The sequence below is a fragment of the Tursiops truncatus genome, chromosome 2 (genome assembly GCF_011762595.2).
Source record: "Tursiops truncatus isolate mTurTru1 chromosome 2, mTurTru1.mat.Y, whole genome shotgun sequence".
Taxonomy (NCBI): Eukaryota; Metazoa; Chordata; class Mammalia; order Artiodactyla; family Delphinidae; genus Tursiops; species Tursiops truncatus.
In genome coordinates, this window is record NC_047035.1 from 67,257,964 (window position 1) to 67,275,812 (window position 17,849).

Here is a 17,849-nt window from a genome sequence, read left to right on the forward strand (position 1 = left end):
TTCGCTCGCCCGCCACTCACCTCCTGCTGTGCGGCCTGGTTCCTAACAGGCCGTGGACTGGTTCGGGTCCATGGCCCAGGGGTTGGGGACCCCGTTCTAATTCATTCTTTTACATGTAGTTGTCCAGTTTTCCCAGCACCACTTATTGAGGAGACTGTCTTTTCTCCATTGTACATTCTTGCCTGGTTTGTCATAGATTAATTGACCATAAATGCATGGATTTATTTCTGGGATGTATATTTTGGTCCATTGATCTCTATGTCTGTTTTTATGCTAGTACCATACTGTTCTGATTACTGTAGTTTTATAATATAGTTTGAAGTCAGGAAGTGTGATTCCTCCTGCTCTGTTCTTCTTTCACAAGATTGTTTTGGCAATTCAGGGTCTTTGGTATTTCCATACAAATTTTAAAATTATTTGTTCTAGTTCTGTGAAAAATACCATTGGTATTTTAAAAAAATTATTTTTAATTTCTTTCTTTTTTTTTGGCTGCATTGGGTCTTCGTTGCTGTGCACGGGCTTTCTCTAGTTGCGGCGAGCCCATTGGTATTTTTATAGGGATAGCACTGAATCTGTAGATTGCCTTGGGTAGCATGGTCATTTTAACAATATTGCTTCTTCCAATCTAAGAATACAGTATATCTTTATATCTATTTGTGTCATCTTCAATTTCATTCATCAGTGTCTGATAGTTTTCCAAGTACAGGTCTTTTACCTCTTAGGTAGGTTTATCCTAGGTATTTTATTCTTTTTGATGTGATAAGAACTGGGTCTTCTTTTTTTTTTTTTTGGCCGTGCCACATGGCTTGCGGGATCTTAGTTCCCCAACCAGGGATCGAACCCGCACCTTCAGCAGTGAAAACACGGAGTCCTAACCACTGGACTGCCAGGGAATTTTGATGTGATGATAAATGGGATCGTTTCCTTAATGTCTCCTTCTGATAGTTCATTGTTAGTTTATAGAAATGCAACGGATTTCTGTATATTAATTTTGTATCATGCATAAATGATACAGCCACTTTGGAAAACAATTTGGCAGTTTCTTAAAACGATAAAGATGAACTTACCATATTATCCAGAGATTCTACTTCTAAATATATACCCAAGAGAAATGAAAACATATGTCCACAAAAATAATTTGTACATGAATGTTCATAAAAGCATTACTCTTAATAGACAAAAAGTAGAAACAAACCAAATGTCCACCAGCTAATGAATGGATTAAAATAAATGGGGTGTATCTACCGACAAGGGAAAACTATTCAACAGCAAATGAGAAGAAAACACTGCCACATGCTACAAAATGGATGAACCTTTAAAACACTGTTAAGTGAAAGAAGCCAGATGCAAAATACTATTGCACAATTCTATTAATACGAAATGCCCAGAAAAGGCTAATCTATCGAGATAGAAAGCATATTAGTAGTTACCTAGGGCCAGGAGAGAAAGGTCTGGGGGAAAACGGGGATGGGTTCCTTTTTAGGATGATGAAAATCTGCAAACACTGCATTTATTAGCATGGTAATATTTGCACAACTTCGTAAAGTTACTAAAATAGTACATGTACATGTATATTATATAAAGTTCAGAGCTACTATAATAAGCATAAAAGGAAGGAATTATACCAAAATGTATTTTGCTTAAATCTGGATGGTAGGATTAGGGGCAATTTTTATTCTCTATCCTTACTTTGCTTTCTTTCCCAAGTTTTAAGAGATGTCTTACTTTTTGTGTTACACACAAAAAAGTTTGTTTAAAAAATGTTGAGCTGGGCTACCCTGGTGGTGCAGTGGTTAAGAATCCACCTGCCAATGCAGGGGACATGGGTCCGAGCCCTGGTCCAGGAAGATCTCACGTGCTGTGGAGCAACTAAGCTCGTGTGCCACAACTACTGAGCCTGCGGTCTAGAGCCCATGCTCCTCAACAAGAGAAGCCACCGCAATGAGAAGCCCACACACTACAATTAAGAGTAGCCCCTGCTCGCCACAACTAGAGAAAGCTCGCATGCAGCAACAAAGACCCAACACAGCCAAAAATAAATAAAAATAAATGTATAAAAAAAAATGTTGAGCTGCATTATATAATTTTACAAAATTAGCCAACTGAAAAATAAATGTTTACTTTAATAATGAAGCTATTGTTTCATCTACTGTGGCATTTCTAAATGCCATACTTCTGTAAAATATGTACTCTTTTTCAAAATGGATGTGCTGGACTTCCCTAGTGATGCAGTTGGTTAAGAATCCGCCTGCCAATTCAGGGGACACGGGTTCGATCCCTGGTCTAGGAAGATCCCACATGCCGCGAAGCAACTAAGCCTGTGCTCTAGAGCCCAAGAGCCAAAACTACTGAACCCTTGTGCTGCAACTACTGAAGCCTGCGCGCCTAGAGCCCGTGCTCCACAACAAGAGAAGCCACCGCAATGAGAAGCCTGCAACAAAGAGTAGCTACCCCTCACAGCAACTAGAGAAAGCCTGAGCACAGCAACGAAGACCCTACACAGCCTAAAAAAATAAAAAATAAAATAAAATTTAAAAAAAAAAAAAAAAAAAAGGATGTGCTGAGAGCATCTAATCAATATGGCCTAACTCAGGAAACATGGAACTAGCAAGTGCTAGATTCTATTTGCCATAGCATGTTGATTCATTCCGTAGGCCTTGAAGTTATTTAGCTATTTCTGAATTTCTCCATCCTTGAGTGAGAGGAAATAATACTGGTCATTAGCAGATTTTCATCTAATTTGGATCACCTCCCTCAGAGTTTGTAATATGTTATACACTCTTTTTTTATACACTAAAACAGTTTGTTTCTTTGCTTCAAAACTTACTGGAATTCTGAGATAATTCAGTTTTCTCATCTATCAACTGGAAATAAAGACAGCTACTTCACAGACTTTCTGTCAGGACAAAAAGAGGTGAAGGAAATGCAAAGCACTCAACAGAGTCCCCCTTTTCCCTCCTCATCCTCTTCCCCAGTATAGTTTGCACATTCTTCCCAATGGATTCTTTCTGCTGCAGTTCTAAGACTACTGAAATTTGACTTCAAGAAACCCATTACCACGTGCTTTTCTTTCCATCCATTTTCCTCCCTGCTCCCTATCTCTCCCTCTCTCTCTAAATCTCTCCTTTATGATTCAGAATACATTTTTTTAGTAGCTTCAGCTGACACTTTTACTTTCTGTTAAATCCCTGGGTCACTCAAGAAATATTTCAACCACATTTGATTAATTTTGAATGTGTGCTATTTTACTTAAATAGTTTTAAAATAATTAAAACATTTAAAAATGTTAAATTCCAAACAAATTAGGATTTGCAGGAATCCTGAAGCTAACAGTTTTGCAGAAAAATTACGAAAGTGCTTTGAGAATAAACCTTAATAGTCTGGTCTACCATTTTTCTAGCAGTATATCTGAAAATTTTCTAATGCTTCATGTGATCCTCAGATCTTGATCTAAAGTCATTTTGGTAAATTGATCAAAAAGTCTCATCAGGACTTCCCTGGTGGCCCAATGGTTAAGACTCTGCACTTCCACTGCAGGGGGAAGAGGTTCGATCCCTGGTCGGGGAACTAAGATCCCGAGTGCCATGAAGTGCAGCCAAAAAAATAGAAAGAAAAGTCTCATCAAATTCTGGTTTAAGATATACAATATAAATCCAAGGGACTTCCCTGGTGGTGCAGTGGGTAAGTATCCACGTGCCAATGCAGGGGACACGGGTTCGATCCCTGGTCTGGGAAGATCCCACATGCTGCAGAGCAACTAAGCCCGTGTGCCACAACTACTGAGCCTGCACTGTAGAGCCCACAAGCCACAACTACTGAAGCCCGAGTGCCACAACTACTGAAGCTCGTGTGCCTAGAGCCCGTGCTCTGCAACAAGAGAAGCCACCACAGTGAGAAGCCTGCACACTGCAAAGTAGGCCCAGCTCGCCACAACTAGAGAAAGCCTGCACGCAGCAACAAAGACCCAATGCAGCCAAAAAAATAAAAATTAAGCCTTTAAAAAAGAAAAAAAAAATATATATATATATATATAAATCCAAATAAGAATGGTTATTTGTACACCAACATCATTAATCCTTAGGAAAATGCAAATTAAAACCACAAGATACCATTTCACACCCATTTAAAACACATACATAGGGCTTCCCTGGTGGCACAATGGTTGAGAATCTGCCTGCTAACACAGGGGACATGGGTTCGAGCCCTGGTCTAGGAGGATCCCACATGCCGCGGAGCAACTAGGCCCGTGAGCCACAAGTACTGAGCCTGCACGTCTGGAGCCTGTGCTCCCCAACAAGAGAGGCCGCGATAGAGAGAGGCCCACGCACCACGATGAAGAGTAGCCCCCACTTGCCACAACTAGAGAAAGCCCTCGCACAGAATCGAAGACCCAACACAGCAAAAATAAATAAATTAATTAATAATAATAAAAAAAAGAATATGGTCTTTGAATGCAGAGAATGTGCTTTAAAAAAACAAAAACACAAACACATACATAATAATAGCAGAGACAAGCTGGAAGTTTTACCAAAACGGATGGATGTTGTATTTTTGGAGATGTTCAAGTATCAGACTTTCTATCTTAAATAGGGCGTGGGGTGGGGGAGGTGAACTGAGGAATTCTTAAGGTCTTTACAGCAGTATGATTGAAGCAGGGGAGAAAAGCCATATTTCAAAAACTGAGGATGAGGAGTTTATATACTATAAATAGACCATTACATTGTCTGTCCAAAAGTACTTGTTTTATTTTTATTCGTTAGTCATTTATGTGTGTGTGGAGTGGGGGATGGAGGGATTGAGAATAGACTGTCCATTAGTCATTTGCCAAAGAGGTGCTCACTATCAGATCTGGTGGTGGTTGGAGCTGTGCAGTTTAAAGCTACAAAATCTTAAAGGCTGGAGTTCATAGAGTCTGTTCTTATTGTTGTTATCTTACCTTCCACTCTTAGAATAGAAAAGCTGCTTTCAGGTAAGTAACTGGACTCAACCTTCCCTTTACTACACACAACGGAGATAATGACAGGTATCTTTAAAAATAAAAATAAAAATTTTTCTTCTAAAATTGTATTCTTTTTGGTTTTAATGTCAAGGGTAACTTATTTTGAAATTTAAAATAACATTAAAAAGGGGAACTAAATGTTTACTTTGACAAAACATGGGCATGGGCCATTAGTGAAGAAACACTTCTGGTGGTAAACCTTATTCCAAATTGTTTGGTTAATTAGCCATACAAATTAAATATTTGTGCTTAGCGCCTAAAACTCTTCATCAAAATTTTGGATTAACAAAGACATCTAATATCTTAATTTTAGAGAAGAGGAAGCAGGGACCAAGAGATCTAAGGGTCTTATGGATGGGCTCCTCCCAGGACTTGCTATTGTGATGTTACAATGTGTCAATAAGAAAGAACTCCAGCAGAGAAGTAGGATTACTATGTATTACTTCCCTTTCCTATAAAATGGAGTATCAAGTTACCTCTCAGATTGAAAATACTTCAAACAAAATGTTCTGGATTTTGATAAATTTAACCCTGTATTTCTTTTTTTCTTTAATATTTCATTTATTTATTTATTTAGGCTGTGCTGAGTCTTAGTTACAGTGGCACAAAGGATCTTTCAGTTGTGGCACGTGGGCTTCTTAGTTGTGGCATGCGAACTCTTAGTTGTGGCATGCATGCGGGATCTAGCTCCCCAACCAGGGATTGAATCCAGGCCCTCTGCACTGGGAGTGCATAGTCTTACCCACTGGAACACCAGGGAAGTCTCAACTCTGTATTTCTTAAATTAGGTTTTGTCAATTCTTGTTGGACATCTGATTTCCAGTGAAAACTGTGAAAGACTACGGAGATAGATTATTCTCATATTTTTTCCCTCTTCCGAAGAGTAGTGATCTTCTAATAGCTTTGCACTAGGACTCAAGTGATAAGCCTGTAAGCACTCTTACAGGGTCAAATACAATGTTACAGATTTTTAAATTCAAATCAAACTAAAGGAGTTGAGAATTAAAATTTGATTTGCTAATGGCTCCTACAGTTTTATGTCAAACAAAGAAAAAACAAACAAACAAACCCCAACTGGGATTCAGAGGTATCTCACTTTATACAAAAGTCTATAGACTTCCCTAGTGGTCCAGTGGTTAAGACTCTGCGCTTCCACTGCAGGCGACACGGGTTTGATCCCTGGTTGGAGAACTAAGATCCCACATGCCACGTGGCCAAAAAAAAAAAAAAAAAGTCTATAGAAGTATAAAGTCTATAAAAAAGTTGACTATAAATTAAAATGCAATACCCAAATTATGGAAAATGTTTCTATAAAACCATCACTCCATAGTTTACTGAGAATTAACTTGTTTCAACACTATATGGTCTTCTACTTTAGTGTTCACACTACCTGGGGGAAAAAATTAGTAACCATGTGGAATTTTTCCCAAAAAATGTGTAAGAAAATACTACTACAGGGGGGTGGAATCAAGATGGTGTACTAGGAGGACGCGGAATTTGCATCTCCTCACAATTAGGGCATCTACCAGGCACCGGTGAGGAACCACAGACACCTAAGAGGATGGTAGGAACCCCCAGCAACCAGGTAGGATGAGGGCCGTGGGGGGAGTGAGGGTGAGGAGAAGTGTTGTCGGGATGGGACTGGCACCTCTGAAGGGCAGCTGGGGGAGGGGAAGGGATCCCACATCCCAAGGGGAAACTGGGGAACCACTGGGAGGGCAGAGGATCAAAAGGGAGAGTGGCCAGGTTTCCCTGCCCACTTGGGCCCCCAGGAACCTGCTGGTAGCCCAGGCCTGATCCTCTGCCCACCTAAGCACCCTCCAGCTGCGCAGGTCCTGAGGGAGTGGGAGGGTGGGAAGGAGGAGCACAAGTAAAGTCCAGACCTATGGGACTGGCCCCCCTGAGGGGGGGCTGCGGGAGGGGAGGAGTTCCTACACACAGTGGAACCCATCTATGGTTACAGGTCCAGCAGCAACCAGAGTGACCCTGGGGCAGACAGTGTGGGAAGGGTGAAAAGGAACGGAAGAGAACGCTGCCAATGCTTTCCCTGTCCACTTAGGCTCTGGGAACCCTTTTGGGCTCCCAGGCCTAATCCTGCGCCCTCGGAGTCTCCCTCCTGACGTGCAGAGCCCAAGCCCCACCCCTACACCTCCACCCAGGGCACTGCCTCCAAACTCCAGAACTCCACACTCCAGAGGCCCTTGTTTTGACATCTGCCTCTTCCCTTCTGTGCAGGTCCTAAGCAGAGGCCCTGCCCCACGCTTGAACATAACCTGCCTAGGCCACACCCCACGCTCAAACGTCACCACCCCCACCTGCCTAGGTCCCACCCCACCCTAAACCCCGCCCCTGCCTAAGTTCCACCCCCTGCCTAAACTCTGTCCCCATAGCCAAGGCTTTTTTTTTTTTCTTTTCTTTTTCCTCTTTTAGATTGCGGTTCTGTTTTATCTTGTTGATTCATTGTTATTGATTCTTTTATACTTTTATTTTTCATAATAAATCTTTTATTTTTCTAATTTTATTTTATTCTTTATACTTTGTTATTCTTCTCTCCTTTTGGCTTGTTCCCAACTCTCCTTTTATTTTTTTCTTTTTCTATTATGGTTGTATTTTACCTTGTTGCAGTTGTTTCAATGATATTTTATTTTTCCTAATATATTTTTATCTTTCTAATTTTATTTTGTTTAAATTCTTTGATATTGTACTGCTCCTTTCTTTCTTCCTTCCTTCCTTTTTTTTTTGCTGTGCCACAAGGCTTGCGGGATCGTGGCTCCCAGGCTGGAGGTCGGGCCCAAGCTCCTGTGGTAGGAACTCCAAGTCCAAACTGCTGGACTAATAGAGAACCTCAAACCCCAGGGAATATCAATCGGAGTGATGACTCCCATAGGTCCTCACCTCAGCACCAAGACCCAGCTCTATCCAACTGCCTGTAAACTCCAGTGCTGCACATCTCAGGCCAAACAACCAGTGAGGCAGGAAAACAGCACCACCCTTAAAAAAAAAAAAAAAAATGAAACGACAAAAAAAATGTTACAGATAAAGGAGCAAGGTAAAAACCTACAAGACCAAATAAATGAAGACGAGATAGGCAACCTACCTGAAAAATAACTCAGAGTAATGATACTAAAGATGATCCAAAATCTTGGACACAGAATGGAGAAAATACAAGAAACATGTAACAAGGATCTAGAAGAACTACAGAGCAAACAAACAGTGATGAACAACACAATTATTGAAACTGAAAATACCCTAGAAGGAATCAATAACAGAATAACTGAGGCAGAAGAATGGATAAGTGAGCTGGAAGATAAAATGGTAGCAATAACTGCCAGGGAGCAGAAGAAAGAAAAAAGAATGAGAAGAATTGAGGACAGTCTCAGAGACCTCTGGAACAACATTAAACGCACCAACATTCGAATGATAGGGGTCCCAGAAGAAGAAGAGAAAAAGAAAGGGTCTGAAAAATATTTGAAAAGATTATAGTCAAAAACTTCTCTAACATGGGAAAGGAAAATAGTCAATCAAGTCCAGGAAGCACAGAGAGTCCCATACAGGATAAACCCAAGGAGAAACACACCAAGACACATATTAATCAAACTATCAAAAATTAAATACAAAGAAAAAATATTAAAAGCCACAAGGGAAAAGCAACAAATAACATACAAGGTAGTCTCCACAAGGTTAACAGCTGATCTTTCAGCAGAAATTCTGCAAGCCAGAAGGGAGTGGCAGGACATATTTAAACTGATGAAAGGGAAAAGCCTACAACCAAGATTACTCTACTCAGCAAGGATCTCATTTAGATTCGATGGAGAAATTAAAACCTTTACAGATAAGCAAAAGTTAAAAGAATTCAGCACCACCAAACCAGCTTTACAACACATGCTAAAGGAACTTCTCTAGGCAGGAAACACAAGAGAAGGAAAAGACCTACAAAAACAAACGCCAAAAAATTAAGAAAATGGTAATAGGAACATACATATCGATAATTACCTTAAATGTAAATGGATTAAATGCTCCAACCAAAAGACACAGACTGGCTGAATAGATACAAAAACAAAACCCATCTATATGCTGTCTACAAGAGACCCACTTCAGACCAAGGGACACATACAGACTGAAAATGAGGGGATGGAAAAAGATATTCCATGCAGATGGAAATCAAAAGAAAGCTGGAGTAGCAATTCTCATATCAGACAAAATAGACTTTAAAATAAAGACTATTTATTACAAGAGATAAAGAAGGACACTACATAAGGATCAAGGGAGAAATTCAAGAAGAAGATATAACAATCATAAATATTTATGCACCCAACATAGGAGCACCTCAGTATATAAGGCAAATGCTAAGAGCCATAAAAGGGGAAATTGACAGTAATACAATAATACTAGGGGACTTTAACACCCCACTTTCACCAGTGGACAGATCATCCAAAATGAAAATAAATAAGGAAACAAAAACTTTAAATGACACATTAAACAAGATGGACTTAATTGATATTTACAGGACATTCCATCCAAAAACAGAATACACTTTCTTCTCACGTGCTCATGGAACATTCTTCAGGATAGACCGTATCTTAGGTCACAAATCAAGCCTTGGTAAATTTAAGAAAATTGAAATTGTATCAAGTATCTCTTCTAACCATAACACTATGGGACTAGATATCAATTACAGGAAAAGAACTAAAAAATACAAACACATAAAGGCTAAGCAATATGCTACTTAATAACCAAGAGATCACTGAAGAAATCAAAGAGGAAATCAAAAAATACCTAGAAACAAATGACAATGAAAAGATGACAACCCAAAACCAATGGGATGCAGCAAAAGCAGTTCTAAGAGGGAAGTTTAAAGCAATACAATCCTACCTCAAGAAACAAGAAAAACCTCAAATAAACAACCTAAACTTACACCTAAAGCAATTAGAGAAAGGAGAACAAAAAAACCCCAAAGTTAGCAGGAGGAAAGAAATAATAAAAATCAGATCAGAAATCAATGAAAAAGAAATGAAGGAAACAATAGCAAAGATCTATAAAATTAAAAGCTGGTTCTTTGAGAAGATAAACAAAATTGATAAACCATCAGCCAGACTCATCAAGAAAAAAAGGGAGAAGACTCAAGTCAATAGAATTATAAATGAAAAAGGAGAAGTAACAACTGACATTGCAGAAATACAAAGGATCATGAGAGATTACTACAAGCAACTCTATGCCAATAAAATGGACAACCCAGAAGAAATGAACAAATTCTTAGAAAAGCACAACCTTCCAAGATGGAACCAGGAAGAAACAAAATATAAACAAGACCAATCACAAGCACTGAAATTGAAACTGTGATTAAAAATCTTCCAACAGGGGCTTCCCTGGTGGCGCAGTGGTTGAGAGTCCACCTGCCGATGCAGGGGATACAGGTTCATGCCCCAATCTGGGAAGATCCCACATGCCATGGAGCTGCTGGGCCCATTAGCCATGGCTGCTGAGCCTGTGCGTCCGGAGGCTGTGCTCTGCAACGGGAGAGACCACAACAGTGAGAGGCCCGCGTACCACAAAAAAAAAAAAAGAACTTCCAACAAACAAAAGCCCAGGACCAGGAGGCTTCACAGGTGAATTCTATCACACATTTACAGAAGAGCTAACACCTATCCTTTTCAAAGTCTTCCAAAATATAGCAGAGGAGGAACACTCCCAAACTCATTCTATGAAGCCACAATCACTCTGATACCAAGACCAGGCAAAGATGTCACAAAAAAGAAAACTGCAGGCCAATATCTCTGATGAACATAGATGCAAAAATCCTCAACAAAATACTAGCAAACAGAATCCAACAGCACATTAAAAGGATCATACACCATGATCAAGTGGGGTTTATCCCAGGAATGCAAGGATTCTTCAGTATATGCAAATCAATCAATGTGATACAGCATATTAACAAATTGAAGGATAAAAACCATATGATAGTCTCAATAGATGCAGAAAAAGCTTTTGACAAAATCAACATCCATTTATGATAAAAACTCTCCAGAAAGTAGGCATAGAGGGAACCTGCCTCAACATAATAAAGGCCATATATGACAAACCCACAGCCAACATCATTCTCAATGGTGAAAAACTGAAACCATTTCCACTAAGATCAGGAACAAGACAAGGTTGCCCACTCTCACCACTATTATTCAACATAGATTTGGAAGTTTTAGCCACAGCAATCAGAGAAGAAAAAGAAATAAAAGGAATACAAATCGGAAAAGAAGAAGTAAAACTGTCACTGTTTGCAGATGACATGATCCTATACATAGAGAATCCTAAAGATGCTACCAGAAAACACCTAGAGCTAATCAATCGATTTGGTAGAGTAGCAGCAGGATACAAAATTAACGCAGAGAAATCTCTTGCATTCCTATACACTAATGATGAAAAATCTGAAAAAGAAATTAAGGAAACACTGCCATTTACCACTGAAACAAAAAGAATAAAATATCTAGGAATAAACCTACCTAAGGAGACAAAGACCTGTATGCAGAAAACTGTAAGACACTGATGAAAGAAATTAAAGATGATAGAAACAGATGGAGTGATATACCATGCTCTTGGATTGGAAGAACAAACATTGTGAAAATGACTATACTACCCAAAGCAATCTACAGATTCTGTGCAATCCCTATCAAACGCCAATGGCATTTTTCACAGAACTAGAACAAAAAATTTCACAATTTGTATGGAAACACAAAAGACCCCAAATAGCCAAAGCAATCTTGAGAAAGAAAAACAGAGCTGGAGGAATCAGGCTCCCAGACTTCAGACTATACTACAAAGCTACAGTAATCAAGACAGTATGGTACTGGCACAAAATCAGAAATATAGATCAATGGAACAGGATAGAAGGCCCAGAGATAAAACCACACACACGGTCACTTTATCTTTGATAAAGGAGGCAAGCGTATACAATGGAGAAAAGACAGCCTCTTCAATAAGTGGTGCTGGGAAAACTGGACAGCTACATGTAAAAGAATGAAATAAGAACATTCCCTAACACCATACACAAAAGTAAACTCAAAATGGATTGAAGACCTAAATGTAAGGCCAGACACCATAAAACTCTTAGAGAAAACCATAAGCAGAATACTCTATGACATAAATCACAGCAAGATCCTTTTTGACCCACCTCCTAGAGAAATGGAAATAAAAACAAAAATAAACAAATGGGACCTAATGAAACTTAAAAGCTTTTGCACAGGATAGGAAACCATAAACAAGATGAAAAGACAACCCTCAGAATGGGAGAAAATATTTGCAAAGGAAGCAACTGACAAAGGATTAATCTCCAAAATATACAAGCAGCTCATGCAGCTCAATATCAAAAAAACAAACAACCCAACCCAAAAATGGGCAGAAGACCTAAATAGACATTTCTCCAAAGAACATATACAGATTGCCAGCAAACACATGAAAGGATGCTCAACGTCACTAATTATTAGAGAAATGCATATCAAAACTACAATGAGGTATCACCTCACACCAGTCAGAATGGTCATCATCAAAAAATCTACAAACGATAAATGCTGGAGAGGGTGTGGAGAAAAGGGAACCTTCTTGCCCTGTTGGTGGGAATGTAAATTGATACAGCCACTATGGAGAACAGTGTGGAGGTTCCTTAGGAAACTAAAAATAGAACTACCAGATGACCCAGCAATCCCACTACTGGGCATATACCCTGAGAAAACCATAATTCAAAAAGAGTCATGTACCACAATGTTCATTGCAGCACTATTTACAATAGCCAGGACATGGAAGCAACCTAAGTGTCCATCGACAGATGAATGGATAAAGAATATGTAGCACATATATACAATGGAATATTACTCAGCCATAAAAAGAAACAAAGCAGTTATTTGTAGTGAGGTGGATGGACCTAGAGTCTGTCATACAGACTGAAGTAAGTCAGAAAGAGAAAAACAAATACAATATGCTAACACATATATATGGAATCTAAAAAAAAAAATGGTTCTGATGAACCTAGGGGCAGGACAGGAATAAAGACACAGACGTAGAGAATGGACTTGAGGAGATGGGGAGGGGGAAGGGGAAGCTGGGATGAAGTGAGAGAGTAGCACTGACATATATACACTACCAAATATAAAACAGATAGCTAGTGGGAAGCAGCTGCATAGCACATGGAAATCAGCTTGATGCTTTGCAACCACGTAGAGGCGTGGGATAAGGAAGGTGGGAGGGAGATGCAAGATGGAGGGGATATGGGGATATGCGTTATGCATATAGCTGATTCACTTTGTTATACAGCAGAAAGTAACACAAGACTGTAAAGCAATTATAATTATACTCCAATAAAGATGTTAAAAAAAAAGAAAAGAATACTGTAAAACTACAGTTATATATTGAAATTATTATTTAAGATCTTCCTAATTAAATGAAGCGTGTCTTGAGTTAAAATGAAGCAGTATTAAAAGCTACATTAACATTTTTCAGTCCTGAAGAGATCACTTAGAAAATTATGGCTCCATTTTGCAGATCATTACTTTAAAAGAAACAGTGAAACACAAAAATTACTGTATTAAACCTTAATTTGAGGAGCAGTTTACTCAGCCAACAGGATCTATCTTTTTTGTTAGTTACATGGCCACAACTGACTCTAATTCAAATGAGTAATTAACGCTCCTGATATTTGATGGTGGTCATGAAAGAATCCGCTGCTGTAACCTGAGAGGCATTATTCAGCCTTTGTGATAAGATGTCCTAATAACCCAACAAAACAACTCTTGAAGAGAGATAATAACAATAGAAAACACACAGTGCTTACCAAACAGCCAGGCGCTGCTGTTTCGAACGCTTTACCTACACTCATTCAATCCCCATAATAGCTTTATGAGTTAGAGACTGTTTTTATCTCCACTTCACAGATATGAAAACTTAGTCACTTGCCAAAGGTCACCAAGTAAAAAGGCAGAGGAAGGACTCAATCATGTTAGCCAGGCTCCAGTGTCTGTGCTCTCACCCACTGCTCTTTACCTCCAGGTTTGCCTCAAGACTCCAGTAATTCAGTGACAGCTGTAATATGACCATGGACGTACAATTTCACTCTCCATTCACTAGAGTAAATCTAGGTCTACCCAGTTTGTACCCTCTGTTCAGAAGCTTTCACTGGCTAATGGCTATATGTGCATATTTTGGCAGGTTTAATCTTGACCCCAGAGTGTATCACAAAAGGTACAATTCTAACAGACTATTTGCTTTCAGTTGATCTCAACAGGGAGCCTAAAGCCCAAGAAGTGGCTTAATCAGATAATGTGAAACTTTAGGACAGAAAAGCTCATACTACTGCATTTATTACAGTGTGTTTAACATTTGTAATCAGACCTAAACTTCCAAAATTCTTATGTCTGACTCGCTCTCTTAGCGAGTTCAGCTAATCTCCCTTTCTACTTCCAATAGATAAAACATACCCAGCAAATGCTGTCCAAGGCAAGTTTTCAGACACGTATCTGAATTTAGTATCATTCTTGTTCCGATCAGGTGTCAGGGTAAACACAGAGCCTTTCAGGTGGACTGCTTGGCTGCCCTTTGCCCAGGAGCACTTTTTGCTTTACTGAATTTCACAGTAAAGTACAGCAACATGTTACAGCTCCTGGCTGAAAATGTAAATAGGAGAGTAAAGTTGTCATACAAGAGCCTGCCCAACTGTTCCCAGAGGATATTATTCATACTTAAATTTACACTCACTTATATCTCACATCTCTGAATAGCAAAAATGTCACAATTATTTTAGCAGTGATCAAATAAGTTATTTCAATAGCAGGGCTCTAATAAATAAATTTAGGTTAACTAGCAGGCAATTTAAACCTTAAAACGCCAAGAGTGCAGAGAAGCAAGGGAGTGGTGTTAGTAGCAGAGCAGTTTTGGAAGTTCCCGGGATTCCCTTACAAAAAACAGTGAGAGCCACGAGGATGGAAAAAAAGAAAAAACTATACAGTAACATCTTTACCAAAAACCAAGGGAAAAACATCCCCTGGAACTCCAGAACACTAACTACCCTTAGCAACTAGAAAGGGGGAACCACACCTGTGCCAGCAGAAGTGGAGGTTTGAAAATGTGGTCCTGTAAGGGTCAAAAGAGCCAAGGAACCCAGAAATCACCAAGTCATCATCCAAAGGAAGGGCGCCTCCCCCCCCTCCTTGACATGGGAACCCCAGGAGGGAATCTAGGTACTACACTGAGAACTGGGAGGAGATCTGGCAGGATCTCTTTTGCCAATGAGTGCAAGGAAAGGTCCCAATCAGGACCCCGAAGGCTCGGCAACATCCAGTGGAAGCTCTTTAATAGAAAGACAGACTCCGCGCTGAGCAGAAACTGTTGAGAGTAGAGCACCATATATGTGTTAAAAGACAGCTAGCTAGCTAGCTAAGGCTGACAATAGCTAGATCAGGCTGATCAAGTTTAGTACATCACAGTACTAAAACTGAGACAACTAGACGTTATGTGCTGCCTGGTGTGATGCAATAGAAAGTACATTGCATCCCCAATGTAGAAATATTTTTACCAAAAAAAATTAAAACCTGAATCAAACCTAGCCTCTAGATCTAACTCCTAGTTTACAGACAATACGGAGGAGAAAGGAATATGCTAAATAATACAATAAAAATGCAACCAGCCAAATGTGGGAAATTCTGCAGGATAAATAACCTCACCTCTTCAACAAATAAATGGCATGACGATGTGGGGGTGAGGGGGGAGACAAATAAAAAAAGACCTAAAGATACAGCAAATAAAGGAAATATATAGATTTTGTTTGGATCCTGATTTGAAATCACCAACTCTTAAAAAAAATTTTTTTTAGATAATTGGGGAAAATTGACGATGGACTAGGGATTATACTGTATAATGGAATTACTACTAATTTTATTGGTGTGATAATGGTATTGTGGTATGTTGAAAATAAAAAGGTCCTAATCTGTTAGATACCTAGAGAAGTATATACCAATGAAATAATATGATGTCTGGGATTTACTTTAAATTATTCTGAGAGCCGGCCATGGAAGTGTGAGGAAGGCCACGAATTCCATTTCAAGGTATCTTTGAGCTTGTTGAGTAGACGCCATAAGCAAGGCTCACCCTCCTGAGTTGAAACATGTATGGACAAGAAGTTATCACTGAAATCAAATGGTGGTGGACATGTCCAAGGAATCTTTGGGGACTTGACTCCTTTATGAATCTTTCAATAGATGAATGTGCAGAGACAGCAATTGGTGGGTGACAGAACAATACTGGAATGGCAGTATAAGGGAAAATAGTATCATCATGTTAGAAGCCTTGGAATGAGTATAAACAAAGGTTGTGTTCATCAAAGATATCAATTGCTTCCTCATGTCCCATCTCCAAAGGGCCTGTTTTACTATCATATAAAAAATTGAGCAGTGTACATTTTCATATTAAACTTTCTTGTTAAACTTTTTTAATAGTCAAAAAAAATTCCTCACACAGAAAAAATGGGGAATAGATGAAATAAGAATGGCAAAATCTTGATAACTGTTGAAAATGGCAATTCATTAGACTTTTTTTTCCTACTTTTGAATGACTGAAATCCAAAATAAAAAGTTAAATAAAAATGTCTACAAGAGGGAAGACATATGGGAACATATGTTTATGTATGACTGATTCACTTTGTTATAAAGCAGAAACTAACACACCATTGTAAAGCAATTATACCCCAATAAAGATGTTAAAAAAAAAAAATGTCTAGGGACTTCCCTGGTGGTCCACTGGTTAAGACTTGGAGCTTCTACTGCAGGGGGCATGGGTTCAATCCCTGGTCGGGGAACTGAGATACCACATGCTGTGAGGCCAAAAATAAAAAGTCTTATGCACAACATGATTTACAACATCCGATTACTATATTGAAAGCTATAATACAAAAGGAGCAATAGGAGTTATTTAAAAATGCTCCAAATAATTCTTTAATCTTTTTTTGTAGGGTAATTGTCAGGTACTTTAGGTTGGTCTATTAATAGACAAAACTAAAGGTTACCGTCTTTAAAAATGTTATCATAGAAAAATAAGGTTTTGTGAATTTTTGCCAAATTTAAAACATTTTCCAAAGGAAACTGTCTTTAGCAGAGATTTCCCAGGCAAGATGTCCATGTCTGGTACCATTCTTCTGAACATTCTCCCCTGCTGCTCCAACAGGAGACAAACCACATTTCCAAGATTGTTAAATTATTACCTAGGAAACTTTTGGCAATTTCCCATTCAGTCACATTTTCCAGTCATTTGGTTCTCATGTTTATAGAGCTGGTTGTTCACTTTTACCCAATGTTCAGGAGGGATTTGGCTCCAGGCAATCCTTTTTTCTTTTTTCCCTTTCAATTTTGACATCTCTATGAGTTAGCTATTATACAGTATTATCACAGCCTATTGCTTTCTGAATCATATTACCCAGGAGACAATTCAGGAATGAACTTGGACTAGAATTTTATATAGCATGCACAGTTTCCTGAAGGTCTTGGTGCCTATTTTTCTGTAATCTGTGAAGGTCCTATTCCTTTTCTTTTCCACACAATATACTATTTGAATAGTTCAGGTATCCTGCATATATTTCTATACTTTTCTTAGCCACAAGCAACTGCTTTAATGAAAAGTAGATACCTGATCTTATTATGCTGGTTAAACCACAGTGCAGGTCGAAGCTGCCTCCTTTTCTGTTCCATCTCCATTATACACTTTGCTCGTTTGGTTTTTGAACACATGCCAACTCTTCTCAAAGATATTTCTCTGGGCTCTAATATTCATTTGTTTTCTATATTTATAAATGTAAACACTATGTAGTTTCCCCAAGTGACTG

The 17,849-nt window shown here is 38.9% G+C and overlaps 1 protein-coding gene and 1 pseudogene across 17 annotated transcripts in view; one reads left to right on the top strand and one right to left on the bottom strand.

Moving 5' to 3' along the window:
• The window catches only part of AP4S1 (adaptor related protein complex 4 subunit sigma 1), an 82,194-nt gene that overhangs the window by 59,453 nt on the left and 4,892 nt on the right, over positions 1–17,849 (bottom strand). For 3 of the 17 annotated variants that reach the window (XM_073800585.1, XM_073800583.1, XM_073800579.1), the window contains one exon: positions 7,895–7,990. The exons of 12 other annotated variants lie outside the window; for them this stretch is intronic. The gene's annotated coding sequence lies outside the window, so the exon portion shown is untranslated. Of the gene's footprint in view, positions 1–7,894; positions 7,991–14,457; positions 14,644–17,849 lie in introns of all 17 variants that reach the window. 2 more of the 17 variants (XM_073800580.1, XM_073800584.1) reach the window with 2 other exon arrangements.
• On the top strand, positions 16,115–16,330 carry LOC101327045 (small nuclear ribonucleoprotein G pseudogene; annotated as a pseudogene).